Source organism: Arachis duranensis, chromosome 1, assembly GCF_000817695.3.
Source record: "Arachis duranensis cultivar V14167 chromosome 1, aradu.V14167.gnm2.J7QH, whole genome shotgun sequence".
Classification (NCBI taxonomy): domain Eukaryota; kingdom Viridiplantae; phylum Streptophyta; class Magnoliopsida; order Fabales; family Fabaceae; genus Arachis; species Arachis duranensis.
The window spans coordinates 86,066,139-86,081,311 of NC_029772.3; positions in this window are offsets into that span (position 1 = coordinate 86,066,139).

A 15,173-nucleotide genomic window follows, 5' to 3' on the forward strand; every position below is an offset into this window, starting at 1 on the left:
TAAACGCCAGAAACACGTCACGACCCGGAATTGAACGCCCAAAACACGTTATAACTTGGAGTTCAACTCCAATAAAAGCCTCAGCTCATGGATAGATCAAGCTCAGCCCAAACATACACCAAGTGGGCCCTAGAAGTGGATTTATGCATCAATTACTTACTCCTGTAAACCCTAGTAGCTAGTTTATTATAAATAGGACTTTTTACTAATGTATTAGATATCTCTGGATGCCTAGTCCTTAGACCATGGGGGCTGGCCATTCGGCCATGCCTGAACCCTTTGCTTATGTATTTTCAACGGTGGAGTTTCTGCACACCATAGATTAAGGGTGTGGAGCTCTGCTGTACCTCAAGTTTCAATACAATTACTATTACTTTCTATTCAATTCTCTTTTATTCTTATTCCAAGATATACATTGCACAACACTTTGATGAATGTGATGATCCGTGACACTCATCATCATTCTCACCTATGAACGCGCGAGATTGACAACCACTTCCGTTCTACTCTAGGCCGGGCGCATATCTCTTAGATTCCCTAACAGAATCTTCGTGGTATAAGCTAGATAGATGGCAGCATTCATGGGGATCCGGAAAGTCTAGGGTGATGCCTCTAGACGATTAGCCGTGCAGTGACAGCGCATAGGACCATTTTCCCGAGAGGATTAAAAGTAGCCATTGATGATGGTGATGCCCTACATACAGCTTGCCATGGAAAAGAGTAAGAAGGATTGGATGAATGTAATAAGAAAGTAGAGATCCGAGAGGAGCACATCATCTCCATACGCCTATCTGAAATTCCCACTATTGATTTACATAAGTATTTCTATCCATTTATTTTAGTTATCTTTTAAATATCTAATCCAATTACATTTGACCCTATGAATCCACTTAACTGAGATTTACAAGGTGACCATAGCTTGCTTCATACCAACAATCTCTGTGGGATCGACCCTTACTCACGTAAGGTTTATTACTTGGACGACCCAGTACACTTGCTGGTTAGTTGAACGGATTTGTGATTTTAAATAGAGCCAATTATTAAATTTCATACAAGTACAAAGAATATGGATCACAATTTCGTCCACCAAGGAGCCACAAGGATTTGATCAACCCTCATGGCAACAACCACCTCTAATGGACTATCAACAACTATTCTGTGATGCATATCAAGGTAATGTCTATGGTGAGCACTCTTTTGATTATCAACAACCACCACCATATGCCTATGAACCCCCTCCTCAACATGACTTTAGACCACCACACTCACAAGCCCCTTTTTGCCATTCACCTCCATATGACCCTAACCCATATCCACCATACCAACCACCCTATGAACCGTATGAACCATATATAGAACCACCCCAATTCCACCCTAATTACTCCCAAAAACCACCACCTCAATATACACCATCTCCATGTCTATCAATCCAAGAGCACTATGACCCTACTTATGATAGCCGAGCGCAACAAAAATCAAGGGATCGTCTCAAGGAAACAGTGGAAAAAATTTATATAACCATTCGCCAACTAGATCAAGCGATAAATCGATTACCTTCCCAATGTTCGGACATTCAAGGAACCCCCATGGCTTCATGTGGAGAATCTACTAAAGAACATGGCATGAAGGAGAAGTTAGAAACTCCGGTGGACAGTGAGCAACACGATTTGGTATTGGAACAATTGGAAGAAGCTACGCCTGCCATTGAAGAGGAAGAAGTGGTTGAAGACTTAGGAGATTTGGAACCTCCATGGGAAGCTCAAGTCACAGAGCCCCCTTCTAAGGAGTTTAAATTTGATGTTGAGGAGGGTTTACAACCTCCATGGCATATCATGGTTGAAGACTTTGAAGGGGATGATCAGAGATGGATTCAATCATTAATAAATTCTTATCTACATTTGAATCCTCTCCCATTTGACTTGACATGGAGATTAAAGAGGAAGAAGCACAACCTCCTATGCCCTTGAACAATAAAGAAGATCTTGAATCAGAAGAAAGCTACCAAGAGAAAGAGGTTGAAATTGAGGAAGCTTACAAAGAGATGGAAGAATTCAAGGAAGAGCATAAGGGACTCGAGCTTGCAAGTTCATTAGAAACACCTCTCCCAAGGCCATCATCATTCACAACATTCGAATGGGTAAAATTCATATCCCTTAGCTTTCTAATTCCACTTGAATATGGGCTACTGGAGATGGATGGTCAACTTAGAGCTCTTTGTGGCATTAAGAGTAAGAGGAAGATGGTCAGTGGTAAGAATTGTCCTGCAAGGTTCATTATGGTTGAAAGTTTTAAGTTTAAACGCAAAGGTTGGTGTAGAGCTCAATTGAATGGGTCTAGAAAGTTGTTTGGATGCTTCAGTGAGAATTCTAAGGCTGACCCACCCAGATGAAATCATGATAATCAACTTGAAGACGGGTGTAAAAGCAAGGTTTGGGACCCTGGAATTCATTCCAACAATCAACACTCGTGGGGCCTTGTCACTTGCTAGAACTTGCTTGAAGGCTTTCTGCGCCTAGTTTGGGATCCCGGAGGCTATTGGAAGTATAAACATTGGTGGAGATTCCTGGATCAGTACAAGCACAAACTACCATAACCGGGAGCTCACCAAATGTCCAACTTAAGGACTTTAACTAAAAGTGCTAGGTGGGAGACAACCCACCATGGTATGATCATTCTTTTTTTCAGTTTTAATTCTAGTCTGTTTTGTTTGTTTTTGAGTTTTGATTGGATCTGGAATCATGCATGACATTCATATTAGCATCTGCATACTGCATTCAGCATTTTGCATAAAAAAGGGGGTGAATGACGCGCACGCGCCGTTTGTGTAGCGAAACCGAACAGAGAGTTGCGCGAGAGACACGTGGGAGTGGTGTGTGGCGCACAAGCCACACCACACGTACACGTGCCACAAGCGTACGCTCCCACTGCAAAAAGTTTAACCCACGCATAAGCGTTACCGACGCATCCGCGTGGGTGTGTAAATCGGCATTATTGTGGTTTCACACAGAAAGTTATGCGGGAGTGCGGAAGGCCTCGTGCATTTTGCACGATCCCTATTTGCACGTGCGCGTGATAGACGCTCTCGCGTCCCTTCCCTATACGCTCAGCCACGCATCCGCGTGTGTGACGCGTTCGCGCCATTAGTGCCTTGCACCTTGCACGCAGCGCGCCGCCTAATCCGTTTTCTTTTCTTCTCTTTTCAAATCCTATTTCTTTCCTCTATTCATCCCTCTTCTCTTCTTCAGTCTTCTTCTACCTTTTTCACTTTTCTCCCCTCCCTTCTCATCCCTATTCTCTTTCACTTTCTTATACTTAATTTATTTGCATACTTTCATTCATCTTTTAATTACTGTATTTAATTATTTTTTCTTAATTTTCTTTTTAGTATAATTTTTTAGGGTCTCTTCTTCTTTCTTCTTCATGTAATTTTATGTTGGTGTTGAAACTTTATTTAGGTCTTCCACTATTGCTTGTGGATTATTATGGAGTTGTTTGACAATTCATATTAATTATTTTCGGAATGCTTGCATGTTCCACTTTCATTCTCCCCCTATCATATTAAACATGCATACTAAGTGTTTGTGAAAAAGTCCGTATGGCATTGTGCATTCTTCATTATTCTATCCTTCGACTCTAATGCCTATTTTTTCACAAAACCCTTTCCACATTTTATTCATTAATTATAATTGTCAAAACAAACGTGATTGTCGGTTTGTTACAAGTAACAATACATTTTTAATTTTTGATGCTTGATCTATGCTACTCATACCTTTGCCGACATGCTAATAAACATCTTGCATCCAATACTTACCATGCCTTCCTACATTTCCATTGATGAACTGATTAAATGGAATCACGACCATGTCTTTCGTTCACTCTTTTCCTTACCTGGGCATCGATTATTACTTGCACTGTCCTCTTCCTTGGACTTACATGCTACTACTCTTTTCCCTTTAAAGATGGCCATCAAACAGGGTAAAGGAAAAGCTTCTAACAAGCCACCGGCAAAGAACGGAATGAAAGGAGCACCGGCTGAGGAACCATAACCCCTGCCCACCTGCACATCTTTGCATGCATCGAGGACGGTGCAATCTCTAAGTGTGGGGAGGTCGATACCGATCTCCGTGGGTTAGTACCTTCCTGTCTCAACACCAATGTTTAAATTTTCTTTGTTAAATTAGTTGTTGCATTTGCATGTTTGTTTGATTTTGTGCATATTTTACCACTTGGTTGAAGTAATATTTTCTTTTTCAAGAAAACTTTCTATAGCATTTTACTAATTTGAATTAAACTGTTCGAAAAACTTGTTTGAAGAAATTTATTTTGGAACATGGTTTAGAGCTCGAACACGTAAAACCTGTGAGATTTTGAGCCTACTTTATTGGTTGCATTTTATCAACCAATATTTTATTTTTTATGTGTGTTTTTCTCTCTATAATTGTGATCTTTGTCTTTCTTAATTCTGTATGTCCATTATTTGATGTATGCATGCAATTATATGATTGAGGCCCTTATTTCACTTTGCTTACATACCCATATGGCCTTACCCTTTTATTATCCTTTGCAAACCAATGTTGAGTCTATTTTACCCCTTTGTTCTTTACTTTAGCTCATCACTAACTCTAAGCAAAAAACAATTATATCCTTAATTTGAATCCTTGATTAGCTTAGACTAGTGAGTGTGCTCATGAATTAAGTGTGGGGAAAGTGGGCTTGGAAACATTTGGTTTGGGAATTGAGTATGTTAGACTTTGTGTGAAAATGTGAAAAATGTTAAGAACATGTTATGCATTCAATACTTTAATCATATGCATTGAAAAAGGAAAGAAACAAAATAGATTAAGAAAAGAAATATTGAAAAAAAATAAATAAATAAAAAAAGAGAGAAAAAGAAAAGAAAAAAAGCAAATAATAAAAAGGGGACAAAATGCCCCCAAGTTAAGTAATAATATCAATGCATATGAGTTGTACCTAAATTTGGGATGCATGAATGTGTGATAAACACAGTTAATGGGTAGTTATTGATTTTGTGTTATGATTATATTGATTGTCCTAAGTTAGGTGGAAAGTTTAAGTTAATTAAGGATTCATATTTTAGTCCACTTAACCAAATACAATCCTACCTTGACCTTGATCCCATTACAACCCTTAAAAGACCTCTTGATTTGTGTATTTGTGCATTAAATTTTTATTGATTGGTAGAAGAACAGCAAGCCTTAGAAAGCAAGGTTAGTAGAGAAATGAGAGAATCGAACCTTAAACACCTAAGCGATTAGAGTACATACACTTCTAGTAAGGGTTCGATGCTCGATTCCTTGTTCCCTACTTTCATGAGCTATTTTCTTCTTGCAAGTTATTTGTACTTTATTTTGTGATTTGAATTAGTGAAATCTAGTTCATATTTATTCTTGGAGGATTTATTTACTTTTTCACCAAGTAGGTAGAATCATTTTAGCATGTAAGTTGCATTCACATTCATAGGTTGCATTGCATGAGTCTTGCTTTTCCCTACTCATTTGTTTTATCTCCTTAAGCTAAGCATGAGGACATGCTAATGTTTAAGTGTGGAGAGGTTGATAAACCACTATTTTATGGTTTATATTATGTTTAATTGAGTGATTTTTATCAAATTCTTGCCCACTTATTCATATGACTTGCATGATTTTACAATTCCTTCCTAGTTTAGTTCTATGGTTAAAACTTGCTTCCTAGAGATCTTTTAATTACGTATTTTAATTCCCCTTTATACTATTTGATGCTGTGATCCGTGTGATTAAGTGTTTTAGGCTTCATAGGGCAGGAATGGCTTAGAGAATGGAGAGGAAGCTTGCAAAAAGGGAAGGAGCACAAGAAATAAAGGAGACAACCAGCCAACAGCGACGCGCACGCATGGCTGACGCGTGCGCGTGATTTGGACAAAATCACAGCGATGCGTACGCGTTCCTTACGCGTACGTGTGGATTGGAGTTCGCGCAAACGACACGAGCGCATGCCTGATGCGCACGCGTGGAGAGGAAAATTGTCAAACGACACGTACGCGTGACTAACGCGTACGCGTGACATGCGCGATCTGCTGAAAATTCAGGAAACACTGGAGACAATTTTGGGCCGTGTTTTGAACCATATTTCGGTGCAGAAATATAGATTAAAGTCAGAGAACATGCAGAGACTCAAGGGAGGAGATCAGACACATAATTTTAGGTTGAGATGTAGTTTTAGAGAGAGAGAGGTTCTCTCCTCTCTCTTAGAATTAGGATTAGGATTAGGATTTCTATTAGGATTAGGATTTCATCTTCTTCAATCACAAGTTCAATGTTCCTTTTACTTATTTTCTCAATTTGGTTTATGAACTCCTTATGTTTGAATTTATTTTCTTTTATTAATGCAATTTGAGGTATTTTCAGATATATGATTTTTATTTAGCTTTCTACATTCTTGGCTTTGGTTGATTAATTGGTAACTCTTGAGTTGTCAAATTCATTGTGATTGATAATTGATATCTTTGCTAATTGATTTAGATTCCTATAACTCTAGTCTTTCCTTTGGAGTTGACTAGGACTTTAGTTGTTAATTTAATTTAACCATTTAACTTAGTGGGAGAATAAATATAATTCTCATCACCATTGATAAGGATAACTAGGATAGAACTTCTAATTTCATACCTTGCCAAGAGTTTTATTAATTATTAATTTATTTTTCTTGTCCATTAAATTACTTGTTCAACCCTTTCGAAAACCCCAAAATATACCTTTGCATAACCAATAATAAGAACACCTCCCTGCAATTCCTTGAGAAGATGACCCGAGGTTTAAATACTTCGGTTATCAATTTTATCAGGGGTTTGTTACTTGTGACAACCAAACTTTTGTAAGAAAGGAATTCTTGTTGGTCTAGAAGCTATACTTACAACGGAAATTTATTTGTGAAAATTCTAGATCGCGTGAGAGTTTTGTTCTTCAAGAGCTCAGACAATTCGGGGGACCCTGGACAAAACCAGAAAATAGCTCGGACAATTTGATGGATATGAGGTCCGACATATGAAACAGAATGCCCGAGCTGTTGCACTTTCAAAACCAAGTCAGCACCAACAGCTTGGACAATTCAGGGGATTTGAGGTCAAATATTCCTACAGTAAGAAAAAGAAAAATGGGGTTACTACCAAACAACCCGGGCAAATAAGGAAACAACTCGTACAATAACAGCCAAATATCAAGTGTCAGATACAACAGTAAAAGGGAAAACCCCAGGACTCACACGAAAGTCCAGGGCACCCTTTGGAGGCAACAACAGAGCGAATACCCTAATACAAAGTCAAAGCATCACATCAAAAGCATGCTAACTTCCACATCGCCCCACCAGAAGAACTCATCAACGTAACATCACCTTGGCTATTCGCAAAGTAGGGACTCAACCTCCTCGGGCCCTTCCGCCCAAGGATCGGGACAGGATAAATTCCTCATTGTAGGGGTATATTATTTCACAAAATGGATTGAGGCAGAGCTCCTAGCCAATGCCACTGCCCAAAGAAGTCGAAAATTCCTATATAGGAACGTTGTCACGAGGTTTGTGGTTCCTTACTCTATCATCACAGACAATGGCACTCAATTAACAGACGCAGGCTTTAAAGTTGGTAGCTGACCTGAAGATAAAGCACCAATTCACATCCGTAGAACACTCGCAGGCTAATGGACAAGCAGAAGCTGCCAATAAAGTAATACTAGCCAGGTTAAAGCGGAGGCTACAGGACGCAAAGGGAGCCTGGGCTGAAGAGATCTCACAAGTCCTATGGGCACATCGGACAACTCCACACTCCACCATAAAGGAATCACCCTTCCAATTGGCTTATGGAATGGAGGCAATGCTACCGTTAGAAGTTGAAGAAGGATCTCCAAGAACAATCCTCTACAGTAAAGAAGCTACTCTCAGAAGTCCGAGAAAGAGCTCGGATCAGAGAAGAAGCACTAAATGCTGCATGGCCTTAAGATACAATCGAAAGGTAGTACAGCGAAGCTTCACCAACAATGACCTCATCTTAATCCGAAATGATATTGGAACAAGTCGACCCGGAGAAGGAAAGCTAGCGGCTAACTAGAAAGGACCCTACCGAGTCACAGAGGTACTGGGAAAAGGCTACTACAAAGTGTCCGAACTCGAGGGGCGAGAGCTACCAAGAACATGGCACGCCTGCAACCTAAGAAGGTACTATAGTTAAAAGGTAATAAAGATCATAGGACAAAGGTGCACTCTTTTTCCTGAAAAAGGTTTTTTAATGAGGCGCAAAGCCAAGATCTGCAAAATTACCTGACTTAAGAAGGGTGAGCGCCCACATGTATATATTTGCATATTTTCTATCTTGAATGAAGTTTTTTCAGATTTTCTACAAATTCTTTATCAAGACGCATTAATCTGAGCGCAAAACTTCATTGTCCGATTACAAAGCTACAGGTCGGCAAAAGGTGAAAACAAATTCACCGTCTGACCACGATAAAAATCAAATTCATCGTCCAAATTTTGACAAAGGTCGGCAAGGTGAAAACTAAATTCACTGCCCGACTTCAACAAGGGCGGCCAAGTGAGAACCAAACTCACCGCCCGATTTCTACAAAATCGGCAAAGATGAAAAAGCGGTAAAAATAGATTAATGCAAGAGGTTATAAGAAAGTAAATCCATGTATAGAGGCTTGACGAGGTCTGAAACAAAATATGGATTGCTAAGAAATAACTTAAAGACGGACCAACGTAAAGAAGTCGGACCATTCGACCACAAAAACCAAAGTTATAAAAAGTAAATCCCTAGAAAGAGGCCTGGCCAGCCCTAAAAAAGAGGATTACTAAAAATAACTTAGAAGGGACCGACATAATGAAGTCGGCCCAACAAAACCACAAAAGTTATAAAAAGTAATCCCTAAAAGAGACCTGACAAAGGTCCAAAAAAGAGGATTACTAGAAATAACTTAGAAGGGACCGACATAATGAAGTTGGCCCGACAAAAGTTATAAAAAGTAATCCATAAAAGAGATTTGACAAAGGTCTAAATAAAATGGATTACGAAGAAATAACTTAGAAGAGGCCAACATGAAGAAGTCAGCTTGAGCCAATTAAAGATATAGATTGGACCGACGAGAAGAAGTCGGACCAACAAAGGCTACAACTTAGACCGACAAGAAGAAGTCGGACCAACAAAAGATACAGCTTGGACCACAAGAGAAGTCAGACCAACGAAAGCTAAAGAAGGATCGATAAGAGAAGTCCGACCAACGAAAAATATGCGCTAAAAGGGACATAGCTTTGCCCAAAAAACCACGGCTCCACGACAAGACTATCGAAATTGTTCAGACTAACTAAAAAGGGTTCCACGAGAACACTAAAAAGTTGTCAGACAAGTTAGCCCAGAGGTCATCTCACCCAAACAGGAGACAGACAAAATAAGATCTGATAAAAAAGAGGTCGGACAGCAAAGTACCGACACTCTATAAACATCTCACAAAGGCCAAGGAAAGGTCAAAAAGCCAAAGCCAGAAGTGCTTCACTGAATGGTACGAAGTCTTGAAAAAAGACACTACTTAAAAGGCAAAAGCAAAAATCAAAATGGCGCTAAAAAGGTTCCCCATCGGAACACTACCTAAAAAAGTTGTTGGATTATGACTAAAAAGCCCGAGCAGTGAAGACAAACAAGTCAAAAGAAGGCTAAAAATTCCCCTCAACAAACTAAAAAAGGGGCAAATACCACTCGTACAAGGAGAAACTACTCAAGATTAACCGAAGTCAGGATGCTTGACCACGACTTCCCCCAAAGAGATCGAAGCTCTGAAAGTACGATCTCACGAAAAGGTCTGAACTCAAGCAGGGGCAAAGTCGTACAGGTCGACGTCAGCTAAGAAGAGGCACAAGTACGGTCTCAAAGAAAGAACACGTCAAAAGGTTGGGAAACAACTTAAGGCTCAAATATGCTTAGCTAAAAGGGATACAACTCCGCTCAAAGAAGGCACAATCTCAAACAGGGCTACGAACGTCATCCGAGACTAAAAAAGGTTCTATATAAAGAACACTAAAAATTCATCGGATAAGTCACTAAAAGCCCGGATATCAAGCCACAAGGATAACTTTGCCAAAGCAGAGGGATGTCAACACAAACTTAAAGCAAGGCGTGATCCAAAAAGCAAGGGTAGAAAACCCACACTACCACTCAAAAGAAGTCGGACTGGGAAGTACCAAACCTCTAGAAAATCTGCAAGGATTGCAAAGCAATGACAGATGCTTGAGCACGACTTCCTTAAAGAGATCGAAGCTCTGAAAGCACGATCTCACGAAAAGGTCTGAACTCAAGCAATGGCACTGTTCATACATCTGTTTGAGCTGTAACGAACTGGGTCGGCTGACCTCTTAGAAGGTTGGCCCATGACCGACCTCTTGGAAGGTTGGCCCATTACCGACCTCTTCTCAAAGAGGTCAGCCAAATCGCCATAGGAGCCCAAAGCAGGCCCAAATAAAGGAGCACAGCCCAAATCTAAAGGTGGTCAGAGCCCAGAAAGATAAGGCGGCTCCCTAAAGGATAAGGTGACTTCACTCAAAGATAAGATAAGATAAGATAACTATTTATCTCCAGAAAGGTCACTTCTCGCCATTATAAATACACTAGAGCACCCATGTATAACTCATACTCTTATTCTACTAAAAACCTGCTTAATACCCTTGCTAACTTAAGCATCGGAGTCCCTTGCAGGTACCACCACCCTCCGGTGATGAAGGATTGATGCCAGGACATCTAGGCCAGTTTCACTGACCTTTTCTTTACTATTTTAGGGTAGTTTCACGCATTTTCTTAGTGAATAAGGCAAGTTTTGGATGGAAATACACTCACACCTTAATTCAAGCAACTATTGTGAACTTTGCATGATTTCATGAGAATTTTGCTAGAATTTCATGATAAATTGATGATGCATAATCTCATGACTTTGGCTAGAACTTTGATGTACTTAATTGCTTGATTTCAGAGCAAAGGAAGCAAGGAAGAACCACGTTAGTATTCACGTTAACCTAGTTAACGTGAACACTAACGTGGAATGGTAAAAAGCTTGCAACGTTAATGAGAAAAGTGATCACCAATCACGCCTGCGAAGCCATCCATAGCTCATGTTACTTGCGACGTTAACTAAGTTAACGTGGTAGTTAACGTAGAAGAAAAAAAGAACTCCAACATTAAGAGAAAATGTGAACACCAATAATGTTTTTCTCCAACGTTAGTGGTAAAAGTGAACACCATTAACGTTGAGAAACTTGGCAATGATCCACATTAAGAGTCACGTTAACTTAGTCAACGTGAACTATTACGTGGAAGAGGAAAACAAAAGCCAACGTTAGTGACACTCACTTTTGTCAATAACGTTGGGATAATTAGCATTGCCTACGTTAACTTTCACGTTAAGACCATTAACGTGAAAGTTAATGTGGAGTTGAGATCAAGGAGCCAATGTTAGTGACACTCACTTTTGTCACTAACGTTGGAAGATGGCATCATTACTACATTAAGAGCCACGTTAACTTAGTTAACGTGAGTTCTAACGTAAAGAATTTGGGCATTTGAAGCGTTAGTGACAAAGGTGAGTGTCACTAACGCTCTCGAAGGTGAGACACATCCACGTTAAGAGTCACGTTAGCTACACTAACGTGAACTCTAACATAGGAACAAAAGGCACCAAGCAACGTTAATGGAAAAAGTGATTCCCAATAACGTTCACGAAGGGGTATAAGCCAACGTTATTGGGAAAAGTGAGTCCCAATAACGTTGGCCAAAAATTGAGAAGGCAATGTAAGTGGTCACGTTAAGACCACTAACGTTGGAGTTAACGTGGGTACATGAGGGTGGAACGTTAGTGGAAAAAGTGAATGCCAGTAACGTTCTCGAACCCACAATGGCACTCAACGTTAATCTCACTAAATGCCCAAGCCTAATGCATATTTCTCTGCAAACTGGGCCCACTAAAGATGAGAACTGCTTCAACTCAAGATCCAGAGCCCACATCCAAGACTTGAAGAACTCATTAGAAGATTAAGAGGAGTAGTATATATAGGAGTAGTTTTGAACTATAAAGAAGCTTGGCACTTTTGGGAACTACTCTCTGTATATTCACTTTTCTGCACTTTTAGCATGGATACTTCTTTTCTGCCATTTTTCATTTCTAGAGCTATGAACAACTAAACCTATTTCATTGGGTTAGGGAGCTCTATTGTAGTTTGATGGATCAATTATAGTTTTCATTCTTCTTCTTCTTTCTTTTCTCTTGATCTTACTAGAAAGCTTTCGATCTTAATTCAATTGGTTAGTTGTCTTGGAAAAGAAACTCTCCATAATTGGATCTCCTTTGAGCCTTGGAAAAGGGATGAAGAGATCATGCTAGAAAAGCTTTCTCATGTTGGACCAAATTGGGGTTTGGGCGGATATAGTGACATGTAATCCTTCCAACACTTTGATTTGGAAATACATGTGGTATAATCAAAAACCACACTTCATCTCTTCCCATGAGCAATTAAATCATGGAATTGGGCAATTGTTCAAGCTTAGAGAGATTAGATTGCCAAGGAATTGGGATCTAATCACTTAAGATTGTCAAGGAGATCAATGAATGCATTGATTGTGGAAGAGATGAGAATGAACTTAATCCGGAGAATGCAACATCTCCTGAACCCAATGATTACCCCATTCCTGATCTTACCCATTCTCTTTACTTTCTGCCATTTATTTTCATGCTCATTACCCCAAATCCCCTTTTAAGATTCTACACTTTAATTTCTGTTATTTACTTTTCAGTCATTTAAATTCCTACAAGTTCCCAATCTAAATTCTGTTTAGCTCAACTAGCATATTCTTCTAACTAAAGTTGCTTGACCAATCAATCCTTGTGGGATTCGACCTCACTCTATTGTGAGTTTTACTTGACGACAATTCGGTATACTTGCCGAAGGGAAATTTGTTTAGAGACAAGTTTTCATGCATCAAGTTTATGGCGCCGTTGCCGGGGATTGATTTTGAATCAACAATGATGCAAAGGTGCTGCAATGTGGGTTCTTCTGGCCCACTATCTTCAAAGATGCTAAGGAATTAGTGAGAAGCTACAACGAATGCCAAAGGGCTGGCAACCTGCCAAAAAGAAATGAGATGCCACAGCAATACATTCTAGAGCTTGAACTATTTGATGTATGGGGAATGGATTTCATGGGACCATTCCCACCCTCATATTCAAACAAGTTTATCTTGGTGGCAGTAGACTATGTATCTAAGTGGGTGGAGGCAGTAGCGACCCCAACTAATGACAACAAGGTAGTCATAAACTTTCTTCGAAGGAATATCTTCACCAGGTTTGGAGTCCCACGAGCCCTCATCAGTGACGGAGGGAGCCATTTCTGTAATAGACCATTAGAAGCCCTACTTCTGTGATATGGAGTGAAGCATAAGGTTGCCACACCTTATCATCCCTAAACAAGTGGGCAAACAGATATATCTAACCGAGAGTTGAAAAGGATTCTGGAAAAGACTGTGGGGATATCAAGAAAGGACTGGGCGAAGAAGCTAGATGATGCTCTTTGGGCATACAGGACAGCCTTCAAAACACCAATCGGGATGTCCCCATATCAACTGGTGTATGGTAAGGCTTGTCACTTGCCATTAGAGCTGGAGCACAAGGCCTCCTGGGCCCTTAAAACACTGAACCTAGATAGCACTGCTGCTGGTGAAAAAAGGGTCATGCAGCTTCAAGAATTGGAAGAATTTAGATCTCAAGCCTATGAAAATACCAAGATCTATGAAGAAAAAAGCAAAAAGGAGACATGATCTCAATTTGGTACCCAGAAGTTTTGAAGAAGGGCAATATGTGCTTCTCTACAACTCTAGACTGAAACTCTTTCCTGGGAAACTCAAATCAAGATGGTCGGGACCCTTTCTAGTCACAAAAGTCTCACCTTATGGACACATAGAAATAATGGAAGAAGGCTCAAAGAGAAGATTCACTGTGAATGGACAAAGACTCAAATACTACTTGGGTAGCATGGGGGAGACCCCCAAACGGAAGTATAACCTCAATTAAGGAAAAAATCGTCGAGCTAGCAACGCTAAAAAAGCACTTTGTTGGGAGGCAAACCAACCTGAGGTAATTCTCTTTTCATAAGTCTTTCAATAAAAATTTCAAGTTGGATTCTCTATAGTGTGAGGAGCTAAGTTTGGTGTTACACACCAAAAACAATTCAAGGGTGAATATAGGGCTCTAAGTTTGGTGTTCCACCAAAACTCCAGCTGAAGAGTGCATTGCATTAGCTTATAGTTGTTTCTTAATAAAAAGCACACAAGGTTCTTACATGCATCCAATTTGTCAAGTAAGCAAAGAACTAAGTTTGGTGTTCACACACCAAGTTAAGTTCTGAAGCTCACAAGCACACATGCATGCTAACCCTTTTCCAAGTGATTGGAGAACAAGCAACTTTCAATAGTGTTGCAGGAACTCAATCAATCTCAGAGAATGAGCATACCCCATCATCCAAGGAAACAGACAGGGATGCAAATACTAGGACGAGAATACCAAGGAAGATATCATGAGGTTGTTTCAAACCATCTCGAAATGCAGAACTCTAAGTGAAAAATGATTGAATAGAACCTGCATCTTTTACTTGTTCCTCTTTATTCACATCTAAATGTGCTAGCTTAATGTCTTGAGTGTTCACTTTCATCTTTCTTACTTGTATGCTTGTCTCCTTAAGTTAATCAAAAAGAAAATGTTATGAAAAGAACAAGAGTGCAGTTATTTTGTGAAGTGCATTTTGAATGTTTGTGGTAGGATAATTAGTAAGCTAAGTTGGTTCACCAAATAAGGAAAGAAAGCAACTATCTATCCTGAGTCCTATGTTTGAGACACATCCTTTGAGACTAACTAAACAATAAGATCCCAATAAGAAAAGAGAAAGAGCAATAAAAGTGAAAAAGAAAGAAACACAATAAGAAACATTGCTAGGCACCAAGGGTTTCAAAAATTGAGGCATGTGTCTGTGGTGTTTATGTACAAGGGATATACTTGGATGAATAAGCTCTTAGGGGTGCTTTATCACTTGGTAACTTGGATTAACTAATCCAGGATTATCAGCTGAAAGTCCACTATCAAGAGTAACCTTTGCTACAGAACACTTAG